Source organism: Acinonyx jubatus, chromosome A1 (assembly GCF_027475565.1).
Source record: "Acinonyx jubatus isolate Ajub_Pintada_27869175 chromosome A1, VMU_Ajub_asm_v1.0, whole genome shotgun sequence".
In the NCBI taxonomy this organism is placed as follows: Eukaryota; Metazoa; Chordata; class Mammalia; order Carnivora; family Felidae; genus Acinonyx; species Acinonyx jubatus.
In genome coordinates, this window is record NC_069380.1 from 184,266,888 (window position 1) to 184,292,085 (window position 25,198).

Here is a 25,198-nt window from a genome sequence, read left to right on the forward strand (position 1 = left end):
TCTGGGCCTAGAGATTATTTGTTTGGTAGGGAGATCTGATAAATGCAATATCTTTACTAAACATAAAGCTGATCACATTTTCTTTCTTCTTGTGTCATTTTTGCCAAGTTATATTTCTACATAAATGTTTCTGTATCTTCTAAGAGGTTGAATTTTGGCATAAAGTTGTTCATAGTATTCTCTTATTGTTCTTTTAATGCCTATAACATCTGTAGTGATAATCTCTTTTCATTATTAATATTGGTGATTTGTGTTCTTCCTTTTTTTTAATGTTTATTTTTAAGACAGAGTGAGCGGGAGAGGGGCAGAGAGAGAGGGGAGACACAGAATCTGAAGCAGGTTCAAGGCTCTGAGCTGTGTCAGCACAGAGCCCTGTGAGGGATTCCAACCCACAAACTGTGAGATCATGACCTGGGCCAAAGTCGGTCACTTAACTGACTGAGCCACCCAGGTGCCCCTGTGTTCTTCCTTTTTTATTGATCAGTTTTGCTAGTGTTTTTTCAATTTTGATAGCATTTTCAAAAATCATATTTTGGCTCAGCTAGTTTTCTCTAGTGTCTATTTTTTACTTTATTGATTCCTGTTTTTTATTATTTTCTTCCTTTGCTTCTTTTATATTTACTTTACTCATCTTTTCTATAGATTTTTGTAGATGAAACCTTGGCCACTGATTCAAACTACTCTGATATGAGGATTTGAAGATACAAGTTTTTGTCTAAGCCCTGATTTATTTGCTTTTCAAAATTTTAATGTATTTTCATGGTCATTCTTCTCAAAATATTTTCTAATTTCTCTTGTGATTTCCTCTTTGCCTTATTAATTTTTTGAAATTGTGTTGTTTTACCTCCGAGTAGTTGGAGTTTTCCTAGCTATAGTATTATTAGTAATTTCTAATTCAATCCTATTGTGATTAGAGAATATATTCTTTGTAGTTCCTACCATTTTAAAATTTATGGAGGCTTATCTATCTTGGGTAAATATGCTGTATTCAATTAAAAAGAATGGGTATTCTGTACCCAATGGATGTATTGTTCTATACATGAGAATTAGATCAAGATGGTTAATAGTATTGTTTGTATGTTCTCTGTTGTTGCTAGTTTATTTTCTAGCCCTATCAAATCCTGGGGGAGGGGTGTAAAAATATTCCTGCAATATTTGTGTAATTTTTCCTCCTCTCATTCTGTAAATGTTTGCCTCATGCGTCTTAAAACTATTATTTGTGGCATATGATAACTGATATGTCTTCCTGATTAATTTCCCTTTAATTATTATGAATTGCCACTCTTTATCTCTAGTAATATTATTTGTCTCAAAACATATTTTATTTTATATTAAAAGAGCCATCTGGTATTATCATGCTTGCTTTTTGCATGGTTAATCTTTTTCTGTCCATTTACTTTCAATGTGTCTATGCCTTTATACTTAAAGTAGGTCTCTGTGGTCTCATATAGCAAGGTCTTACTTTTTATATTCTTTGATAATCTCTGCTTTTCAATTGGATGAAAATGTTTAGACCAGAGGTTAGCAAACTGTGACCCATGAACCAAATCCAGCCTATGTCCTTTTTTATGTGGCATATTGCTAAAAATGGCTTTTTTATATTTTTAAAGAGTTTTGAAAATGAATGTACTGAGAAACCTTAAGCCTGGGTGGTTACCTTTGACTGCACTATTGATTGACATTAAAATTTGACCTCTTTTCATTTTTTCCTTCACTGGATACCCTATCAATACAGCTTAAAATTGTCCTTACTTTCTGGGAAGTCACATTATCTTGTAATTTCATGTGTAGCTTTTGGTCAACTTTAAAGTTGTATATCTTTCATATCTCTTTTCATAAAAAAGAAGTCAGGTCTCCCTGTGAAATTTCATTTTTGTTTACTTTTGTTCTTCCTTTTGTCAGTCATTTCTGTATCCAATTCTTAAAAAAAATTCCCTTCTATTTGTTCCATTAACAAATTTATAACCATATCGCATACACTTTTATTGACACTATTTTTAAAAAGTTTAAACGATATACAAGAGTAGCCCTGACAAACACATCAACTCATTAATAGTTTGTTTTATAAAGTTATTAAATTGGCTGTAGATCCACTTACTTCTCTAATTTAGCTTATATTTACCCTACTAATCAATATGGTTATCAATTGTTTCCCTCAAAAAAGGTATTTTTAGAGGTGAAGTATGATATATTAATAGCTAACATTTATTTAACACTCTATACGATAACCAGTTTTGAATTATTTATGAGAATCATTAGATTTCATTGTGTGAAGTACCCTTTGAATGCCCATTTTCAGATAGGGAAACTGAGGCACAGAGAATTTAAGCAACTTGCCCAAGAGTTCACAGACTAATAGAATCAGAATTTGGGCCCAGGCTGTTTGGTTTCAAAGCCTGGGCCAATAACAACCATTCTTGCCCCACAATGCAACTGAAAGAGCATTGTATTTGGGGTCAGGAGACCCAAGTCAGAGCCATTGACTTGTGCCAGACATCAATTAAGTTCTTCAGAAAGTGGAGGAGTTATACCAGATTGTTATTAGGTGTTCTTTTAGTTCAAAATAGTATGATTATTTTTATCTACTTAGATACCTTGTCATTTTCATATAAAGAAGAGGCAAGGATAATCAATAATCATAAATACTGTCACATGGGCCTTTTATCAAGGTCTAAGTATGTGACAGAACTGGAGTTTGAGCACAGCTCTGTCTGCATCCAGAGTTTAACACTCTGTCAGAGTTGGCCTCATGAGCACAAGACCTGGGCAGTCAAACAGGGCCCCGTCTTGGTATAAGCATGAGGGGACTCGTGCTTGATATAATGCTCTGCTGCCACTGTCTGAAATTCATAATTTGTGAACAAGAGACCTCTCATTTTAATTTTGTACCCCACAAAATTTTGTCACCGGTTCTGCTTTCAAATCCATCTACAGTAGTCTTGTGCTGCTGCACGGACAGCAGAAATTCATTTGGCATGAGGGTTAGGGCCAGGAGATGCTCACTGATACGGGGACATGATTTGTGATCCAGTACCTTCTTAGAGACAACTTACGACCCATCAGTGAATCCTGAATCTCTTGGGTTGACGGTCTCTTCTCTGTTTGTTTCTTGTCTTTTGGATTCTGAAAGAGCAGAGTTTTTCATTACATCTTGTTAATATCTGAAGCCAACTTCTCTCAGTATCAGTTATCTTTCTAATTGGAGAAATAATGAAACATATTTACTTAGATCTCACATAGACAAAGAGAAAGAGAGATTTCTCAATGTGTATTCCTGGTTTTCTCTCTGAACATGATTCCTAATGCTAATATTATGTATTCTTTGTTGGCTATGATGTTAAGTTTTCCATTCCATATGAAAATTCAAAATTTGTATTTTAAATAGAACAAGGTTTTATTCCACCCTTTGAAACTACTTCGCATTTGACTTACTTACTCCCACCCACTCTTACCCCCAGGAGAATATCTCTATGATAAAAGAAACTAAATTAAAGCTGTTTTCCACAAGGAATATAGCCTACTAATGCTTCTTTGATATCACAGATTTTTAAAAATCTGTCTTGTTAAAATGACCCTCCATTCTCTCTCTGCCTCTCTCTCAGTCTCTCTCTCAGTCTCTCTTTCTCTCTCTCTCTCTCACACACACACATACACACACACACGCACACACATGAGGGCATGGTTTGCCATTTTTTAACATATGCTCCTGCTTTACAAAGTTAGTTGAAGCAAACTTGTCAAATGCCAAAGTGTACAGTATGAAAATTTCAACAAAATGTCAGGAGAAATGGGAAACCTAGTGAATTTAAGAAAATCTGTCATAAAGATGCATTACATGTTTCTTTCTGCCTAACTTTGGGTGACATATGGAAGTTTAAAAATATAACCTAATGATGTGTCTTTATGGTAAGAAGTTTATATAACCTAATTGCCACAAAACTGTCATTGCTGGTTAATTTATTAGAGTAATAAGATATTGTACTCTTAGAACTTAGTTGGAATAAATTCTTCCCAACAACACTGATGGCCCCTGAACCATAAATTTTCTATTTTTGATGCTTGTTTGAAACCTGAGAAGATGCACATGTGGGCATACTATTCTTTTAACCATTTTTCTTGGAGCACTGGTATGGATACCATACCAGTGATCCAGTGATAGGTATAAGTTAGGGACAGTGATAGGTGAATTAGGGACAGTGCTGTGAACCTTCTCTTATGGGAGAAGCCTAAGTGTAAAGGATTGGGAGGAAGGAAATAGAGACTAATATAAAGGCCTGATCATTTATGGGAAGTATGAGCCCTCAGATTCCACCCAAATGCTAGCTTTTTTTTTTTTTTTTTTTTTTTGGAAATAACCTTAGGTTCACAGAAAAGTTGCTAAGATAGTACAGAGAGTTCACTCAGGATTTTCACCTAGCTTCCCCTGATGTTACTATTTTACATACCATGATAACATTTCTCAAAACTGAGAAACCAACATGGGTAAAATCCTATTGAATAAACTAGTCTTCATTAAGATTTCATCAGTTCTGTTCCAGAATCTAATCCACGTGTTGCATTTAGTCATCATGCTTTGTTAGTCTCTTTTAACGTCGCAGTTTCTCAGCCTTCTTTTTTATTTCATAATCTCAGAACTTTGCAGAGAACTTGCTAAATATTTTCAGAATGTCCCTCAGCTTGGGTTTTCCTCGTGTTATATCTTGTGATTAAACTGGTCCACCCAAATATTTAATCTTCTTCCATAAGAAAGTGCATGAAATCCAATAGTGCTGACTTGAAAGCAGGGAAGAGCAGGGCTACATGACCATATTTGACTATGTAAAAGCCAAGGTGATTAACTGGAGTAATAGTCTATTAGTTTAAACATTGGCTGAAAATTTACCATATAGATATTTATTTCACACACAAAAATAATACCAACAATATATCCCAGACACTGTGCTTTATATACGTTGCCTAATTTTATTATCAAAACAACCTATGATTCAGGTGTTAGTAGTATTATTAGTTATTATAATTATCATCATCATCATCATCATCATCATCATCATTATCTTTGAGTTGAGGAAATTTAAGCTCAGGGAAAGTTAAGTTCCCAGTAGTACAACTCAGTACTGTCTGTGGAATGCATCCTTAAACCTATGTCTTTCTGGTTCCAAATACCTTACTATTTATTCATTAAACAGTAAAAATTTAACTATGTAATTCGTTACCCCTTCTCTGAAAGAAGCCCATGTGTTCCAGAGGTGTATTCCAGAGGTTTTTAATTGAGTTATCCCAGATATTGATATTATATTGGTTAAAATTTTTATTGAAACATTTCTTTTATGGATATTGGTCAAAAACATACTCTAAAACATTCCTTCATCCCCTCTGTCTTCCTCTCTCTCTCTCTCTCTCTCTCTCTTCCTCTGTCTCTCTTTCTCCCATCTCTGTTTCCTTCTATATATAACACACACATACACGCATACGTATTACAGATATGTGTTTGTACATAAGTATCTATCTATATGTATCTGCAAATATAATGCTCTATGCGATCTATGAAAAATCATGCTTTCTAAACAAATCTCATTAATTGGTGAAATTTTTTTATGCTTCAGTGCCAAGATGATATTAGTCAAAGTCTACTTTTTTTTTTTTTTTACATTTTTGACATGAGTCAGTAGAAAGAAGGAATTTTAGGAGTATATTTTAGAAGTTTAAATATCTACAGTTTTGGCACGGTGCCACCTACTAAATTAGATGGTTACAAATTATTAAACTATAACTTATAATGGTTTGTGCCTTAATTTGGATGCACCACATTCTGGCATTGTTCCCATTGTCTATTGTTATAACAAAGTGCACTAAATTGAGAGTTACTTATTATCTAGTTCAACAGTTCAGTTTTAAAGATAAGTAATCAATATCTCTAAGGTCATTAATCTGGTTAATGACAGAATCATGGCTAGAATGTTTAAGTTGTAAATTCCTTCCTCCCTGATATTCTAGGATTCTGAAAAAATAAATTGAGCTAAGTATTGATTAAAATAAAGTTTTCTAATTTAAAATTTTTCACGTTTATTTTGAGAGAGAGAGAGAGAGAGAGAGAGAGAGAGCATGCGCACAGGGGAGAGGCAGAGAGAGGAGAAAGAGAGAATCCCAAGCAAGCTCTATGCTGTCAGCACAGAGCCTGATGTGGGGTTTGATCTCATGAGCTGTGAGATCATGACCTGAGCCAAAATCAAGCGTCAGAAGCTCAACAGACTGAGCCACTTAGGTGCCACTCTAATTATATTTATTTTGCACATATGATTATAAGAGACCTATAGTATACTATGTGGGTATTATATGTGATCTTATTTCCATTTTTACCACAAATAAAGCAAAACTATATATTCATGATTAAGGTAGTTAATCAGCATGTTGCCATTGAAGGCTAAATATTTGGTGATACATTAAGCTTTATTTAATTATTAAATATATTTTTAAAATATAAACATTATCTGATTTTATGGAGGATGTTGCATAGTGGAAGAATGATTAAATGCATAGTGACCAATGTATCTCATCTAGAGTTAAAATTAATAAAAAATATGTGCCAATAAAATGTGATTTATATAATAAAAAGCCGGCATCACAAGCAAATTATATGTCTCAGTTTGAAAAGTGTTGATAGGCTATAAATAATAAATTTCTGAATAATGAACCTTTAAATGGTTATTTTTAATATATCAATGGACAGAATTTTAAAACCTTCTTTTGACATCTTTGATGAATGATATCTTGAAAATATTTTCTACTGAATCTTTCTTTAAATTTTTTTTAACATTTATTCATTTTTGAGAGACAGAGAGAGACAGAGCATGAGTGGGGAAGGGGCAGAGAGAGGGAGACACAGAATCCAAAGCAGGCTCCAGGCTCTGAGCTGTCAGCACAGAGCCCGACGCAGGGCTCAAACTCACCAACCATGAGATCATGACCTGAGCCGAAGTGGGACGCTCAACCAACTGAACCACCCAGGTGCCCCTCTACTGAATCTTTCTGAAATGCTTTTTCACAAGTCGGAATCAAAGGGTGGGTGATTCCTCTACATGACATCTATAGATACTTCGAGCACCCAATAAAATCACTTTCGAGGAATACGTCTTGAAACAGAATTTCCCACTATTGCAAATCTTTTCATGGATTCTTGGAATTATGGCCAGCATTTTTGCTCCTAGTGGAATAAGAGCAGTTTGAAAATGAACGACGTATGTATTTAGTTTGTGATCAGAAATCGTAGTTCGGTTGTCTGTGACGTGACAAACCTGCGTTTTGAACTCTTTCAAAACCTGCTTTGGCTTTTCTGTGCCAGTTTTATGAGGCTGAGTTGAAATTAAATCCTTAAAGCTGTTAGGATTTATGTATTAATATCTCCCTAGATTTAATTGTGTATGGTTCATTTAAAAAGTGGCATTTGAAAATCTCTAGACGTGTTAGTCTTTAGTAGTTTATTTATTTAAACTAACAGTTTCTTATATCATGTTTTATTTGATTTTAGACTTTTTAAGTACTTTTACCTATATAGGTCTCTCCTAAAGAAAAATCGTTGACATGACTCACATCTATTGCATAGGGTTAATTACCTATTTCAGCACAAAAATAGAAGAAATGTGAGCAGTTATTGGCATTAGGTTATATATAGATTCTGTGTGGTATAGATAATCTACAGTCTTCACACAGCTAATTTGTACCAATGAGTTGTTAACACATATGCTCTTTGATTCTATGAAATCCTTCAAAGGGCTAGTTTGACAAAAATATTTTGACATAATAGAAAAGTTTCAGTTTACTCTGATAACTTCAAAGGATACATTTTCAACAGAGTGAAGTAGGACACATCAGGCTGGAGGATGCCTTAAGTGAATGTAGCCTCTCAGGTTCCCAGGAGATTTGGTGGTATTAGTACTTCACCTGTCTCTGGTGAGAGACTGTCAGGACACAGGAAGCCTCATGCTGGGATAAACAAACCTGCCATACCAACAACTCCAACATGATCAACATACACTGCTATGTGTATGGTCTGCAAATATGTCAGTAATTCACAAAGCTAAGGGCAGAGTGAGCATGGTAGGCTCAGTGAGGGAATACAATACCACAGGATTAGAAAATGGACATTTCATTTATTTTAATTACAAATATCACATTTGAATTTGATTGTGATATATAAATATAAATATACAAAGTATAAAATTTCTTTATCATCCCTCCTACAGCATCAATAGATTATATAGCCCCTCTAGAACTTTTTTCTATGAATACTGTTTTGTGACCACCCCCTCAGGACTGTATGCATCATGAGTATCCTTCAGTGTCAATGCTAATAGGTATCACTCGATTTTTTTTTCAACACTTGCCTAGTATTGCATCATATGGATGTGCCATAAATTGTTGAATCATTACGCTGTTAATGAACCTTTATGTCTTCCCTGAGTTTTCACTATCATATACAGTGAAAGCAATGAAAAGCACAGTTTACCTGTCTTTGCGCACTTGTATTCCATAGCATATTGGGTTAGTAGAACCGGAAGTGTTGGTTGAAAGGGATATTTCCATTTAAAATATTTATAAATAAATTGCAAACAGTATATTTTATCAATATTTAACATTTTTTTTGCAGTCTGATTGGTAAATACTGATTTCTCTAATTAACCTGCATTTTTCTATGACCACTAGTCAATTTGTGCATCTCTTCAAATATTTATCAGATAGTGATGTTTTTCTTCTATCAATTTTGGTATTATGCTAACTTTTCTTTTTGAAATGTTTTATTTTCTATTTGGGAAAGGATAACCCTTTGTTTCACATTTATAAAGACTCTCTCATCTTGTCATTTGTCTTTTCATTTGGTTTATGGTGAATTGCATCATAAAGAAGTCTAACTTTTTATGTGGTCTAATCAACTGGTCTTTTGCTATCTTGCCTTTGGGTGTGGTTTTATGCTTATAATATTCTGCTACCCGAGAATAATGAATATGTTCTTATATAATCTTATATATTCTTTAAATATATTGGTATAGCCCTATATTTCCATAACCAGTTAAGCTTCTTAAATTCTTTGGCAGAATTCTAAGTGCTGGTCAGCTTCCCAAAATGTATAAAGAATAGTCCTGTGTATTCTCAATCAGAGGAATGGAAGGAGTTGGCAGGCCACAGTTTGTAAAAATGTAGTGTATTGGGGTGCCAAACTTCATATTTTAGTTTCCTGTCTTTACTATAGAGATAGTTACATAATATTAAAAACTATTAAAGCTTTTACTGTGGTATTAAATCACAATAAAGCCCTTTAGGCTGGGAGATTTTAGGGGAGAATCATGTCATTTTTTAAAATGTTAGCAGAGATCACAAGCTTAAATAAATCTATGAGGGCCACTTAGGTTAAGTACAAACCTCATATGGGTGAAAATAATGATTGGGTAGGTCCATTACATCAAACCACAGATTTTAGTTTTCTAGTGGTTATTTTAGAAGAATAATTTGGACATGAAGGGAGAACAGCTTGAGCTGAGAGTGCTCGAGCTTGTCCAGTGAAATCCAGGGATCCACTCAACTTCTGAATATAAGTTTCTTCACATTACATCTCAACACTCACACAGAGACACAGACACAGGCGCGCGCGCACACACACACACACACACACACACACACAATATTAAAAGCTAATTATGTGATAGGCACTGTTCTAGATTCTTTACTTGACTCTCTCACTTGATCCTCATAATAAGGAACTAGAAACTGACTATTGTTTTCCTTGCTTTCTGGGTAAGGAAACAGAGGTGTAAACAAGGTAAATCACTTATGTAAACTGGCACAGGTAGAAGTGAGGGAGGCAATTTGGACACTGGCATTTTGATTCCAGAGCCCAGGGTATCACCCCTGCACAGACCATGCACCTCCTTACAACTCCACTCCAGAAATAAAAATAAATAAATGAAAATGACATAGGGAACACTTGTGTAGCACTTCATTATTTTGCAAAATAATTTCACAATCTTAACACATTTAATTATCCCAGCCATCTGCTCAATTCCCCGAGGTTAACTTTATTATTCTGGATATATGGACAAGGGAACTGAGGCACAGAATTTTTAAACATGTTGTCAAAGGCCACACAAAAATTAATCTCAGACCCCAGCATAAAACACAGATTTGTATCTTTCCAGGGTGATAATTCTACTCTCCTTCCCCATAACAACAGCAAAGACCACATTGGAGTAACGTGTTTAAAACATACCAAGATTTTTAAAATGTAGCAATAGAAGTATCAATATAGCAGTGGATTTATAATTTAAAGTGGGTTTTTGCACACAGTGTCTTTAGACTCAACTGCCTTTTATTGGAAGATAATATTGAAGAATTAAGTGTATACAAGAGACAAAATTTATTTTATTTGAAAATGCATAAAATGGAAATATGCTCCAAGCTTATTACAGATTTGACAGAAAGGACACTTCAAATTGAAAAATAGAGGCTCCTCTTATCGCCACATGTTCTCCAATTCTTCCTGTGCTGCTCTTCAAAAAAAATTTTTTAAAGTTTATTTATTTATTTAGAGAGAGAGAGCTCAAGTGGGGGAGGCGCAGAGAGAGGGAGACAGAGAATCCCAAGCAGGCTCCACACTGTCAGCTTGGAGCCTGATGTGGGGCTTGAGCTCACGAAACCTGATCATGACCTGAGCTGAAACCAAGAGTCGGACACTTAACCGACTGAGCCATCCAGGTGCTCCTCTGTGCTGCTTTTCAAACTGGCTGACTCCTTTTCTCCTTATTGTTTTTGCAAATGCTTTTATCCCCTCCTTCTGGGGTATACTTCCATAGCCAACTCTCACAGCTTCACCTGGCTTATTCCTAACCATATAGCTTAAATGTCCCTTTTTAAAAATAAGTTTTCCCTCACCAATCAAATTAACTAAGCCCCCTTATTATTAAGGCTTTTAGTACCAAGTACTTTTAGCTCTTCTTGCAATACATAATTATGTATTTATTCTGGTGTTCATTTGTTTAATGTCTGTTTCCCCATTATTCTCCACTACGGCATGGACCATGTTTATGTCACTCAACATTCAGTATCTAGTGGTTAGCACAGAGCATGATATAGAGCAATCAGTGGTTATTTGTTGACTTAATAAAATAAACTATTTTTTCTTTCAGATTTTATGAGTGTAAGCATTCTTAAACTACTGAATGCTAACAAGCTAAGATCCATTCCCCTATTTTCTATTTTGCCACCAAGAATCTTGCCTCCCTACCTAAGAAGGAAACAACCTTGAAATACCAAGGAAAATGTAAAATGACTATTTCAAGCGTCAATAACCAAGATTGTTTCTGTTTGTTTCATAAAGAATTTTCTAAATGAGAGGGCCTTTCCACATCATCGCTACTGAGAAAGAAATGAGATAAAGGTTGCTGAAACATGTATTTACAGAGAGATGTTCATGAAAGATTTTGCATTAAAGACTTCAAAAATGATTGATGTACTAGAATTCAGTTGGGAGTGTGTGCGAAGCACATAGAGATACAGTTGACAGATATTTGCATCTGGAGTAGAAGAGAATATTTATCTCAGCTTTTTTGATGGGGACTCTTAGATTAAGAAAGACTAGAGGAAATCTGAGACCTTGAACTTCCTGGAAAAGGTTACAGATGCTCAACAGAGAGATTCCAAGTGCAGCTGGGGATTTCTCATTCTGTAGTTGACTTCATGGGTGTCTAGACAGTGGTCCCGGGTAAGAATGTGCAAAGGGGCAACAGGCTAATTACCATTTTGGGAGTAGAAAATCAGGAATACAACTTAGAGGATGAAGGAAGAAGTCACAGCAAATGTAAAACTGTGTAATCTCACCTTCTTTTACTTACTGTCCCAAACAGTGTACATCAAGAGACAATTCTCTCCCCAACTCTCAGAATAGGGATATTGAGTGGAATGCAAGTGGAGAATATAATCTCTCTGAGGAAAGGATTGTGTTTGTCTGGATTACCCAGTACAAGGCCTGCCCTATAGTAATTATTGTATAAACATTTGGTGTTGAATTAATAAAACTCTCTAAGAGATCATCTCTTAACCATATCAAAACTGAATTTATATCATTGGCACATGGATGATGCTATTAGTAAATAGGCATTGGATGAATGAGTGGATGAATGGATGAATAAATGAATGAAGGTGAACACATGGTTACCACAAGAGAAGTTTAGGGCAAACTCTCCACTTTTCTAAGTCTTAACTTAGAAAACAAACTGAGAAGCATGTTCTCGTCTACTCCATACCCAATTATACACCTCCATATGGCAGGTGAAAATTCCAGCCACCCATCTATATTTTATAGTTAAAAATAATAAGAGGTAGGGCCTTTGAGTGACAGTGACATAAGATGTCAGACACCATGGGCTCAGGAGTAAAAGTTCCTCACAATTTTTGACTGTTGGAAGAACGGGAAGAAGGCCAGAAAGGAGTAGGAGATGGTACAGGTAGCTTGAATCTAGAAGATGATGAAGACATGACACTTAGAAGATGGGCAAGGATGATAACTGGGCCTCCAAGAACAATTTGTGAAACTGGATATATAGTCGCAAAATAGAATTGGATCTAAACACCCAGAAGCAACCCCCTTTGTAATATTTGTAACAAAAATTAATAGGAATGGAGTTAATAGTTCTAATGGAGTGGAGGACCCAAGAGCCATATCATTGTTAGCAAATGGCAGAATTCATATAGCATCAAAGTTGTCCTGTAAGAGCTCTGGCGCCTAATGATGTCTAAAGAAAACCTGAAACTCCCTCAGCCACCTGAAGGACAGTGTTACAGCAGTTAATCAAAAGGAAAAACCGTAGGCATCCCACCCCCATTCAATTTAAGTAGTCTTCATTTTCCCTTCATTTTCTAGATACATCTCATAGACCTCAAGGTACTGATAAGGAAGCTCCCATTCAAAGGCAGTTTATGTTAAGATACTGTAAATGATCCTATGTTTTCATGCATTTGAAATACATAAATTGTGCCATAACAAAAAATAGATGTATAGGAAAAAAGATGTCTCTAAGAATGTATTCTTTATTTCACATTTATAAAGTTAGCTTTATAGTTGTGTTAGCAATTAACCTACTTCATGTCTTTATTTATCTAGCTGACCACACGTTTTTCTAAGGGAGTGTTTCTTGAATTTGGAGAAACTGACCCTTATCAGAATTTTGGAACTACTCCCATAAATCATCTCCCCAGAAAAAGGCATGAATATCCTTTAACAAATTTTTGCTTGTAACCTAAGAGCTTTTGCTAAGCCCTTGAAGGCTCCTGTGTACCCCAGGTTAAGAAACTTTATTATAATGGGAAAATTTTAACACCGACTCCATATTTGATGTTATTATATATTATTGTTGTTATGTACTATTACAATGTGTTTATTTTTATAACATTATAACATGTTGCTATATTTTGGTGTTATGTTTAGGTGACGTGGTATTTGTTTCAAAATACTCTGTGGTGAGTGTTGGATATAGGTTAGCACTGCCCAATAAAACATTCTGTGATGATGGAAGTGTTCAACTGTTTTGTAGAGTTATATTGTCCAGTATGATAGTCACTTGCCACATGTGGCTGTTGGGGCCTTGAAATGTGACTGGTGTACATGAGGATCTGAACTTCTGTATGTTATTTAACTTTAATGGATTAACGAGTGCAGACATATTTTACTGGACAGTACAGTAACAGATCAACATAGGTGGAATGTCAAGTGATGACCTTAAAGTTGGGACTATGACTGTTACTGAAACTGTTATATGTTTGGAATGGTCCATAATAAGCCAGACACAGAAGGACAAGTACTGTATGATTCCGCTTATACAGGGTATCTGCAGTAGTTGAATAGAAGTAGAGAGTAGAACGGTGGTTGTCAGAGGCTGTTGGTTCGGGAAAATGTGGAGTTCATTTTTTTTTAATTTTTTTTAACGTTTATTTATTTTTGAGACAGAGAGAGACAGAGCATGAACGGGGGAGGGTCAGAGAGGGGGAGACACAGAATCTGAAACAGGCTTCAGCTCTGAGCTGTCAGCCCAGAGCCCGACGTGGGGCTCGAACTCGCAGACCACGAAATCATGACCCAAGCCAAAGTCGGCCGCTTGACCGACTGAGCCACCCAGGCGCCCCGTGGAGTTCATTTTTAACAGGTAAAGTGTTTTAGTTTTGCAAGATGAATGAGTCCTAGAAATCTGCTGTGCAACATTGTGCCTATAATTAACAGCACTGTATGGTACACTGAAAACTGTCTTAAAAGGGTAGAGATGGGGCTCCTGGGTGGCTCAGTCAGTTAAACGTCCGACTCTTGACTTCGGCTCAGGTCATAATCTCATGGTCATGGAATTTGTCCCCACCTTAGGATCCATGCTTATCATGGAGCCTGCTTGGAACTCTCTCTCTCATCTTCTCTCTGTGCCCCTCCCTCACTTGCATACATGCTCTGTGTCTCTCTGTCTCTCTCTCTGTCTCTCTCTACCTCTCTCTCAAAATAAATAAACATTCAAAAAAGAAAAACAAAGTAGAGATCATGTTACATAGTCCTACTACTATTAAAAAAAATAGGAAGAATTTTCTAAAATAAAACAAAAATAAGAAAAATTAGAGGGAAAAACACTTGAATAGACAAATGAAGGAGAAACAATTAAGTCTGGGGCACCTGGGTGGCTCAGCCAGTTGAGCATCTGACTCTTGACTTCAGCTCAGGTCATGATCCCAGGGTTGTGGGATTGAGCCCTGCTCAGGCTCTGCACTGAGTGTAGAGCCTGCTTAAGATATTCTCTCTCTCTCTCTCTCTCTCTCTCTCTCTCTCTCTCTCACTTTTTCTGCCCCTCTCCCCAGCTCATTCACTCTCACTCTCAAAAACAGAAAGAAAGAAAGAAAGAAAGAAAGAAAGAAAGAAAGAAAGAAAGAAAGAAAGATTAAGTCTTTAAAACCTAGTTCTTTTGATGTCCATCCAGAGTTCTCTTTGAAGGATGACAGATGTTTATTGGATTCTTGGCAGTATTTCCTCAGGAGAGGTTGCCAAGAGACTGGCACAAGGCGATGCATGGCAGGAGTGGAAGGCTCTGGGTATCCACCGAGCTGCGTGAGTGGAAGATGGAAGCTTGGTCTGTCACAGTGAAGAATAGGTCTTTATGACTAGATTTTAGGGTGAGTGTAAACAGTGATTTAGAATTAAGCCATGGAGCTTACCATTGTATAAGAGACAGAAACAACATGTGTATAAGCCAGAAGATTTAGAACCAATGAGTATGATTTAGGTCCTTGAGAGACAAGTCATGTGACAATGACTCTAGGAAGGAGTAAGAGCTGAATAAAAGGAGGACAATATTCATTTGCCCAGCAAGGAAAGAGTGGCTGAGAATAAGCAGAAGTATTATTGATATAGAATCATTCATTCACAAGACTAAAGACTATGACCCAGATAGAGGATTGTGAGAGTTCAAAATATGATCAGTAAGCTCAATGGAGATAGATAGATTTGTGCTATGCTAGGAGATAGGGACCTTCAGTTTTATACCCCCTTAATCTGAGTGTCTAAGTCATTTTGGGAAAGTCTCTGATGAAATACTTCCCCTTGCCATAACAATGTACTGTCCAGCTTTTTCAGACTAGCTACAGAAGACAGAGCTCTTCCTGAGAGTGGAGGGGACCTGAGCCAGAAGCCCTGACATTTGTTCCCATTTGCCATTTGAAGTTTCTTCTCCATCCTTCTCCCCCTTGCCTGTCCCATATTTTCTCTTCAATGCCATGGGTCAAGATTAGACAAAAGAAATACTTTTTCAAATCTCCATAGCAAGGTTTAGATTAGATTGCAGCACTTCACTCTAAGGCATAACAATATCAAAAAGCAAATGAACAGAAAGCCTAACAGGTAGCCAGATAATATATTTTATTAATAATATTAAAAGGATTAAAGTATATTAAAAATATATTGCATATCCAGTACTATACTCTGTGTTTATAAATATTACCTTAGTTGATCTATATGCCAGATTTATGAAATAGATACCATTCTCACTTAATAGAAAAGAAAACCAAGGTAATCTTTGGCCTAACTTGCAAAGCTAAAAAATGTCAGACTGGACTTGAATCTGAGTTTGACTACTCCAAAGCTCATACTCTTAACCACTTCAGTATATTTTCTTATTTCATGGTCAGCTTGGAGACTTCTAGTGGGTTTCACCTTACCTGCTTCCTGACCTGCCTCCAAGTGTCAGGGATATGTGTTTTTTGTTCTTTTTAAATCTTTTGTAAAGAACACACTGATAACTGCTTCCTCCCTTCAGAATAAAGCCCATCTCCTTCCACAGGTATGTAGCCTCATCCTAAGACCTCAACCAGTCAACCATATCTGCACATAATAAATAGATCATTCATTCAGATCACCTGTAGACTCTCCCTTTCCCTCCCTAGTCCCCTACACTGGGTACCTCTCTTGTCTTGTGTTCAGAGGAGGGCACAAGTTCACTTCATATCCATTTCTTCATCCTAATTCTTTATGAAGATGTTGTGGTAGTACTGTTGGTGGTGGTGGCTTGAATTTATTGAATACCTCATATATCCAAGGAGCTATACTTAGTTCTTGACACATTGACAGTTGTCCCAACAGTGGATAATGTGATCTCCATTTTGCAGTTATAGACACCAAGGCTCTGAAAATTTAAGTGATTACCCAAGGTCACTCAACCTGGTAAATGCAAATGTTAGGACTTGAATTCAGCTTTGCCTGGTTCCAATACCTACATTTCTTTTACCGTAAAAGGTTAAAAAGGAAATAATATGTACAGGGAGGATTGAAGCTCTCCCTAAATCTGCCATGTGGGTACCAGCATTTGTCTCTCAACATCTTCTCTTGTTCTGAAGTATTGTGGTAGGACCTGTGAAGTCAGGTAAAAATCTGTTTGTTTTAGAGCCCATGGAATTTTTATATCTTTCCTCTGACTCAAACTTTTACTCACCCTTACACTCGATAAAGCCCATTTCTTATTCCCCTCATAAAATCATGAGAACAATTGATCTCATGTCACATCATGTTGTATCAATACACAGCCATTTTATTTCCACCTGACTATAGTCTTTCATTCTTGTTTCATGTGATCAGTTGTGATCACCCTCAGGTTTATAGCATTGTGTTGTCAAAAGTTTCTGCATTGCCTAAAGCTTGATTTAATTCAGCTCTAGCCACTCTGTTTTCCAATTTTCAAAAGTCAGATTCCTTTTTCACAAGAGCATTGCATGTCCTGAACAGAAAGGTTACTGACTCAGCATTGCTCTTGAAACTTTGCACAGGAGGTGAATTCCCCCCGACAGTCGCAATGCAGCTCAGTTCTTAACTCCCAAAGTCAGAAGTTGTTATTTGCAAATGCAATTGGTAAAAAGCTGGTACACTTGAGTTCTAAGTAGAATCTGAATACCATTTGAGCATGTCACTAAGAAAAATAAAGGGAAAGGAATTTTTAAAGTCCAGAATTTTGATAAGCTACAGTGAAGGTGATCTGGATTTTCATAAAATAATAAAGTTGCTTTCCATTGCCCAGGTGATAGTTTATACTCTAAATGGTAAGTTAAGTTCCTGAAGAGGTAAAATTTTGTGTAAAGTTGTTTGTTTGTTTGTTGGTTTGTTTTATAGAGTTGCAGAATAAAGCAGACCAGATTCCAATTAATAATAGACTCTATTTCAGAGAGTATGTTTGATAACGTGTGGTTATCAGAACACTGGTATCAAACTGACTTGGGATGTTTTATCTTGGTGAGCATTGAGCAATATATAGAATATGTTGTATGCAGGAAACTAGTACAACATCGTATATCAATTATGCTTCAATAATAAATAAATAAAAATAGATTTCTAGATTCAAGCTTAATGAATCAGATTCTATAGATGTATGGCCCCAAGCAAAAAATTTTAGGGACAGAAAAGTCATTTATAAGGTAATTAAGTGAGATCAGCTCCATAGAGTTAGAGGGTATTGAGCTCTCAGTATTTCGTATCTATTACTGTAGTTATTGGCATCCTTTGCCTCTCATTTGCACCTTGCACCTTTCCTCTTTCAGGCTTCTTCCACTAATTTTTCATATTTGCTCTCTAGAAAGAATGCATTCAGCACTTCCACACTGTGGCACAAATAACTTGCAATGATTTCAAGGGTTATCCCTCCTAGGAGCAGCATATACAATCTAACATTTATTAAACCCTAAGCTTTATTTCAACCAAAGGAGGGAAATGCTAAGAGTACAATTTGAGTTGAGTCAGAGAGAGGAGATAATTGGAAGTGGTGGGCAGTGGATGCTAGAAATAATGTATGAAAATATGCTCTGTGGTCAGAGAGTGTTGACTCATCATCCAAAATACTTTAGCACCTAGAAGGCGAAAACCAATGTAATAGGAGTGGAATGAAATTTGAGAATGTGTTATTGCAATATTTTAATACAGATAATCTTGTAGGTATATTGCTCTTTGATTGATGTATGAGTATTTTAAGTATTTGCAGTGTTTATGAATACACGCTTACATCTCAGGGAGGGAAAAAGGCAAATCTTTAAAACCCAGAACATTCAAACACACACACACACACGCACATACACACACACACACACACACACACACACACACGACACAAACCCTGCAGTACTAATTATTCTGGGACCATTAAGGACATATGTTTGCAGCTCCTTATAAGTTTCACAGCATGGAAATGAGTATCAAGGCCTGTGTTGCCCACCATTTTGGTTTTGGTTTTGTTTTTGTTGGTATTTAGCTTCACTGAACATGTGTATTATATTGCTTAGACAACTGTAATGGGTTTATGTTTTAAATAACTCTATCTTTCACTGAGCACCAGCTCCTGGAGACCTCACCTTTCTGTTTTACTCAATCACTTTATGCGCAGCACCTACATAAAGATGACCAGGTAGGTACATGGCTCATGAAAGATTGAAAATATGTTTTAGATGTTTAAAATGACAATAATGTCATTCCTGATATAGTTTAAATCAGAAAGTAAGAGAGTATAGTTTACTGATGAGTAATGAGAATGAGGAGATTATATCTCTAGTATAGCTGAATGACTTTAGAAAGCCGCTTCTCTAGACTTTTTTATCTTTAAAATGAGACCATTCAACTAGATGTCCCATGACCTGTGGGAGTGGACCCCTCTACACCTTATGTTCAAAATTGTATCAAACACTCTGGCTTGAATTAAACTATGACCATTTCTGCTTAATAGTTCTTAGTTTTACTTTAAATTTTAAATATGTGCTTTTCAAATGTACCACATATTATGTTAACGAGACTTACAAGTTTCTGGTATTTTATCATTAATGGCTGTACCTTTCAGAGCCATTGTAATGAATTTATATCAAGTTTTAATTTTAGCAAATAGGACTAGTTTAGGGAAATTCCTTTTACTTAGTCTCAGAAATTCTCATAACTCCTTTTCCACTTATGCTAGTAGTAAACACATCACCATGATTACTATTAGCTTAAAACCAGAAATGGTAACAGTTGGTGAAAACATGTGTTTACCCCCGGAACTATAAAAATATCACATGACCTCAATCCAAGTAAGTCTTGCCATTAACTTGTTTTAAGGGCTAGAGTCAGTTCACTGGGAATATATTTAATTATAGGTATTGTAGGAAATTAAGGGTATTGTAGAAATAATGGCTTCTTCCCTCATGAAGTTCATATTTCAGTATAATTATTAAATTTTTTTTTCAACGTTTATTTATTTTTGGGACAGAGAGAGACAGAGCATGAACGGGGAAGGGGCAGAGAGAGAGGGAGACACAGAATCGGAAACAGGCTCCAGGCTCTGAGCCATCAGCCCAGAGCCTGACGCGGGGCTCGAACTCACGGACCGCGAGATCGTGACCTGGCTGAAGTCGGACGCTTAACCGACTGCGCCACCCAGGCGCCTCTATTTCAGTATAATTATTAAGATCAACTACTTTTACTCTCATGTTTATTAATAACATTACTTTTATTGAACATTCACTATGTGTTACCTAGTTGCATAATTTAACTTACTTAAGTCACATAACAACCTCCTCTTAACTGTAATTAATCCTCTATTTTACAGATGTGGAAACATAGCTTCCAAAAGATTAAATAAATTTTACTGAAGCATGAAGCTAGTAAACCCGTTTTCTTAAATTGTTCTTTCACAGTTCTCAAAATTTTCAATCTCACAGAAATAGAGTAGAAAAATTGAAATTGGAATCCCAACAGGGAATTTCTTTTTAACTGGTGCAAAAAGGTGCTTTTTTATTGTAGCACAGGGTAAGGATCCATGAGCAGAAAGAGCTGCGTTTGGGATTGTGAACAGAGACTGATTATATACTCTTTTAAGTTTCAGGGGGAGGGGTACAGATAATGTAAGCCTCTAAGGTATTTTTGCATGTTAAAGAGTTTTGGAGCCTGGAGGTTTAGCTAGTGTCAAGATAAGGTTGCTTTTAGTCTCTAGCAAAACTTCATCATTAAGGCAGCCATGAGTTCCTTGAATGTCATGCTCTGCACATCTAAGGTATTTATCAGTATGCTACACATTGTAAAGAGATTTAAAGTGAGCTACCTTTCTCTTGCCTTCCTTCTCCTCGTCTGTAAGCACTCATGAAATTTAGCCCCTCAAGGCCAAATGCCTGGGGATTCTCTTACCTTTATAGGCTCCCTGGTGTGCTAGTCTGCCTTTTGCCCCTCTCTATGCCCAAGGTTCCCTCCCTCACTCCCTCCGTGGTTGGACCCATGGAGTCTAGGTTCCCAAAGTCTTCACTTATTCTACCCTCTCCAGTAGGGCCTCTTCTCTACAGAATATCTTCCTCATTAGTTGTGGAGTCTGTTCGGTCAGTCTTTGGGTCCCTTTCTGGACTGTTTGCTCTGAAGCAAGTAATTCCTAGTTGTATTCACAGGACAAGGTGAGTTCACAGTCCCAAGAGGGAAATCCTAACTAGATTTCCAATCTAAATAGCATTATATATGGTTGTTAAGTACTTTGTATTAGGTATAATACTCTATTCAGACAAGTTATGAGTTAAAAGATATTGTGGACTGATCTGCAAATGTATCCAGTCTTCACATAGGAAAGTAAGTGCCACTACCAAATAACTTTATTAAAAAAAGGCTTTCTGTAATTAGAAAAATAAGTGTTGAACTTCCTAGGTTCCTAGACCACATATAACTTAGCTAAAACTAGTTATTTAATAACACGTTGAACATTTATCTTGGAACATTATGTAAATTACTTTCTACCTTAAAGTACCCTTTGCTATCAGAGGACTTGCAGTAAGAACAATTCTTGTTTCTTTCTTTGTAGGAGGCATTGACAACTCCATTTTGTTTGTCTTCTTGTTTTTTTATAGACTTCAAATAGCTAATAGAAAAATTCTTGTCAGGTAGAAAGGACTTCAACTGCATTTATTGCTGAGAATATGTTTTTCTCTCTAATGTAGGTTTAATCTCTCAGTAAGATTGATATCATATGCATTTCTTCCTCAGTAAACATTCTCTGTAAAAATGAAAAGTTTACTTCAGAGACTTAGGACTAATTCTTGAAGAGGAGCCACGATTAATATCCTTAGAGAACAAATTTGAGATATGGAGACCCTGTTCCTCTGTTGGCATTTTCCGTAATGCTGGTGGGCTACCAAGGCTTTTTCCATATGGGTGTTCACCCACATATGCGTTTGACCCTTTAGACACTCAAAACTCAAAACATGACATTTATGCCTATATATATTTTTTAACGATTATTAACCAAAACTTCAAAGTTTGACAATTATGACTTCCAGTGGAAAAAAAGCTGTATTTTGAAGAGTTACAGTAAAATGTTAGTTTAGGTAAAGCTTGAATGTTATCATCAGCACAAGTATATTTAAATAATCTGACATAGCTTCCCTATGTTCCACCCATAGTTTTTATTCCTTTGTCTCTGTTTTTTCTTTCCTCCTTCCTCATTTATAATTTTCTCAAATACATGAACTCTCCTTACTATACATACCAAGGCTACCTTTTTAAACATTTAAAAATGTGCAGTAAATATTTTCCCCCAATTGTTTTCTCACCACATTTATCACATGACCCATTTGCCTTGCCACCTGCAATGAAACTGACCATGATTATAGCAGCAACTAAAATTTGTTGCAGGAAATGGGGTATATAGCAGTTCATATTGTTTTTTATGAGCATTCAAAATATTGATAATATCCTTGATATTGACATATGTTAGGGCATTTAGTTATAAATTTAAATTTAATTTACGTATCGGTTAATTCCCTATAAAATCCAACAATACTATAAATATTCTTACATAAACAGTAGATGAGACCAAAAGTTTTCGATTTCTGCAAACTCTTCTTCCAGATAACTCTTGAATATCTTCTTTTTTTCTGGTTCTAAACTACTTACAACTTAGAAAAGAGGCATTCTGTCTCATCTTTTTATGTATGGACTTGATTTCCCACAATTACCTATGTTGGACCTTATGAGCCATGACAGGTACTTACAGAGTTTAAGCTCCTCTGTATCCTAGAATTCTCTTGACATTGTGACTGGTTCAAGTGAATTATCTGCATATGTGGAAAATTTGCTCCACCACCATCATCTCTGTTATTAGCATAAACTAAGGTTAATTAATGCTCTATTAGTTGATCACTTACATCTTAAGAAGGCTTTCCCCTCACTTTTATTTTCTACTTTTGTTGCGGAAATGTTTGAGGATATGTCTTTGTGATACCCTACAAAATGATTTTAGATGTTTAAACTTCATTAAAATTTTTGGGGGGTGTCTGGGTGGCTCAGTCAGTTAAGCATCAGACTCTTAATTTCAGCTTCAGTCATGATCTCACGGTTTCTGGCATCAGTTCCCACGTCGGGCTCTGTGCTGTCAATGTGGGGCTTTCCTGGGACTGACTCGCTCTCTCTTACTCTCTGTCTCTCTCTCTCCCCATCTCTGTCTGCCCCTCTTCCCTTCTGTTTCTCTCTCAAAATAAATAAATAAACATGTAAAAATTAAACTTAATTTTTTAAAATAATGAATGTAGGCTTACCTAAATGACTAAATCCTGTAAATTTGATGGGGGGAAAAAGATGCATATTTTTATCTGAGGAAATATTTCATCTTGACATTAAGCAGAAGCTTTAGCAAAAGATTACAGTACCCAATGATATGGTCAATGATGTAACCTTAAACAATGATTGATTCTATTTTATAATTGTAAGCCAAAAATAGTAAGTTTTTTTTTTCTGCGTAGACAAGAATTATCATTCTAATCAATATTGGTATCATAGCTAACACTCATCAAGTATTTTTAAATGCCAAGATATTTAAGGACATTATCTTATTGAACCTTTGCAATGCCCTGGTGTTGTCCCTGGTTTAAATATGAGAATACTGAGATTTAAAGAATTTAAGGGGCGCCTGGGTGGCTCAGTCAGTTCAGCATCCAACTTCAGCTCAGGTCACCATCTCACGCTTTGTGGCTCTGTGCTGACAGTGCAAAGCGTGGAACCTGCTTCAGATTCTGTGTCTCCCTCTCTCTGCCCTTCCCCTGCTCACTCTCTGTCTCTCTCTCTCTCAAAAATAAATAAACATTAAAAAAATTTTAATAAATAAAGAATTTGAGAAAAGTTCTCCTAACTCCACAGCATGAATTGATGGGACTAATACTGGAAATCAATTCTGTTTGACTTAAAACCCCTCACCTTTGTCCTTGCTATAATATTGTTTTTCTAGGTGCCATTTTTCGTTGTGGAATAATAGGGATGGTCATTTGTGCAAAGGCAAAATCACAAAGACAAGTTGCTATGAAGTCAGGTAGGCAATATCCGTGAGTGAAGTAGGCAATGCAGGGCTTTATCACATGCTGTTTCTAAAGCAGGAACCACTCCAGCCTCACTTCAACTCCAGCTGATGGCTTCCAGGTGGGAACAACAAGCCCCTGTTGCTAGATTTCAAGAGAAACTAGATATGTAATTTTTATATAAAATTATTTTTACACAGTATTTGTTTACTACAACATTTAGTCCCCTGGTCAGCAATCTCTAACCTCTCTCTTAAAGATTTAAACTTGATCTCTTCCTTCTTGGTGTTTGGAAGTCATTTGTTTGACAAATAATTATTGGATACTTACTGTGGACTAGGATTTATGCTAGTGTCTGAGAACTAGTTCAGCTTATGCATTCAAGTAGCTTCCCGAATAATGAAAGATATGAGAAGCAAATAATCAGTTTCTAAATCTCTGTGTGTTTCATACTGAACTAGATACCATAAGAGATAGTAAGACATATAAAATATGGCATTTTGTCTACTAGGATTATTCATTGATTTATCTATTCAGAAAATCTTTTTTTTTTTTTATTCCCAAGTTAGTTACCAGTGTAGTCTTGCCTTCAGGAGTAGAACCCAGTGATTCATCAATTGCATATAACACCCAGTGCTCACTGCAAAAGTGCCCTCCTTAATGCCCATCACTCACTTAACCCACCTCTTTACCACCCCCCCCCCAGCCCATCAAGATGTTGGGCATCTTTTCATGTCTTTTGGCCATCTGGATGTCTTTTTTGGAAAAGTGTTCATTCATGTTTTCTGCCCATTTCTTCACTGGATTATTTGTTTTTGGGTGTTGAGTTGGGTGAGTTCTTTATAGATTTTGGATACTAATCCTTTATCCAATATCTCGTTTACAAGTATCCTCTCCCATTCCATTGGTTGCCTTTTAGTTTTGTTGGTTGTTTCCTTTGCTGTACAACTTTTTATCTTGATGAGGTCCCAATAGTTTATTTTTGCTTTTATTTTTCTTGCCTCTGGAGACATGTCAAGTAAAAAGTTGCTGTGACTGAGGTTAAAGAGCTTGCTGCCTGTTTTCTTCTGTAGGATTTTGATGGTTTCCTGTCTCACATTTAGGTCTTTCATCCATTTTGAACTTATTTTTGTGTATGGTAAACAAATCTTTTAAGTGTTCACTACATGCCAAGCACTGTCCTCAGCAATGCAGATAAGTAGTTAAAAAAAAAAAATTCTTGCCTTTGAAGTGAACATATACTGAAAGGAACATATAATAAACCAACAAATATATAATGTGGGAGGTAGTAGTATGTGTCATGAAGATCATAACATGAGGTAGGGAAGTAGAGGTTATTGGAGAATCACTGTTTATTAAGTAC

General features: G+C 36.1%; 1 protein-coding gene and 1 pseudogene across 4 annotated transcripts in view; both read left to right on the plus strand.

Moving 5' to 3' along the window:
* Positions 1–25,198, plus strand: part of GABRB2 (gamma-aminobutyric acid type A receptor subunit beta2) — a 236,054-nt gene that overhangs the window by 129,096 nt on the left and 81,760 nt on the right. The window lies entirely within an intron of this gene.
* LOC128316499 (ubiquitin-conjugating enzyme E2 variant 1-like) lies at positions 21–13,937 on the plus strand (annotated as a pseudogene).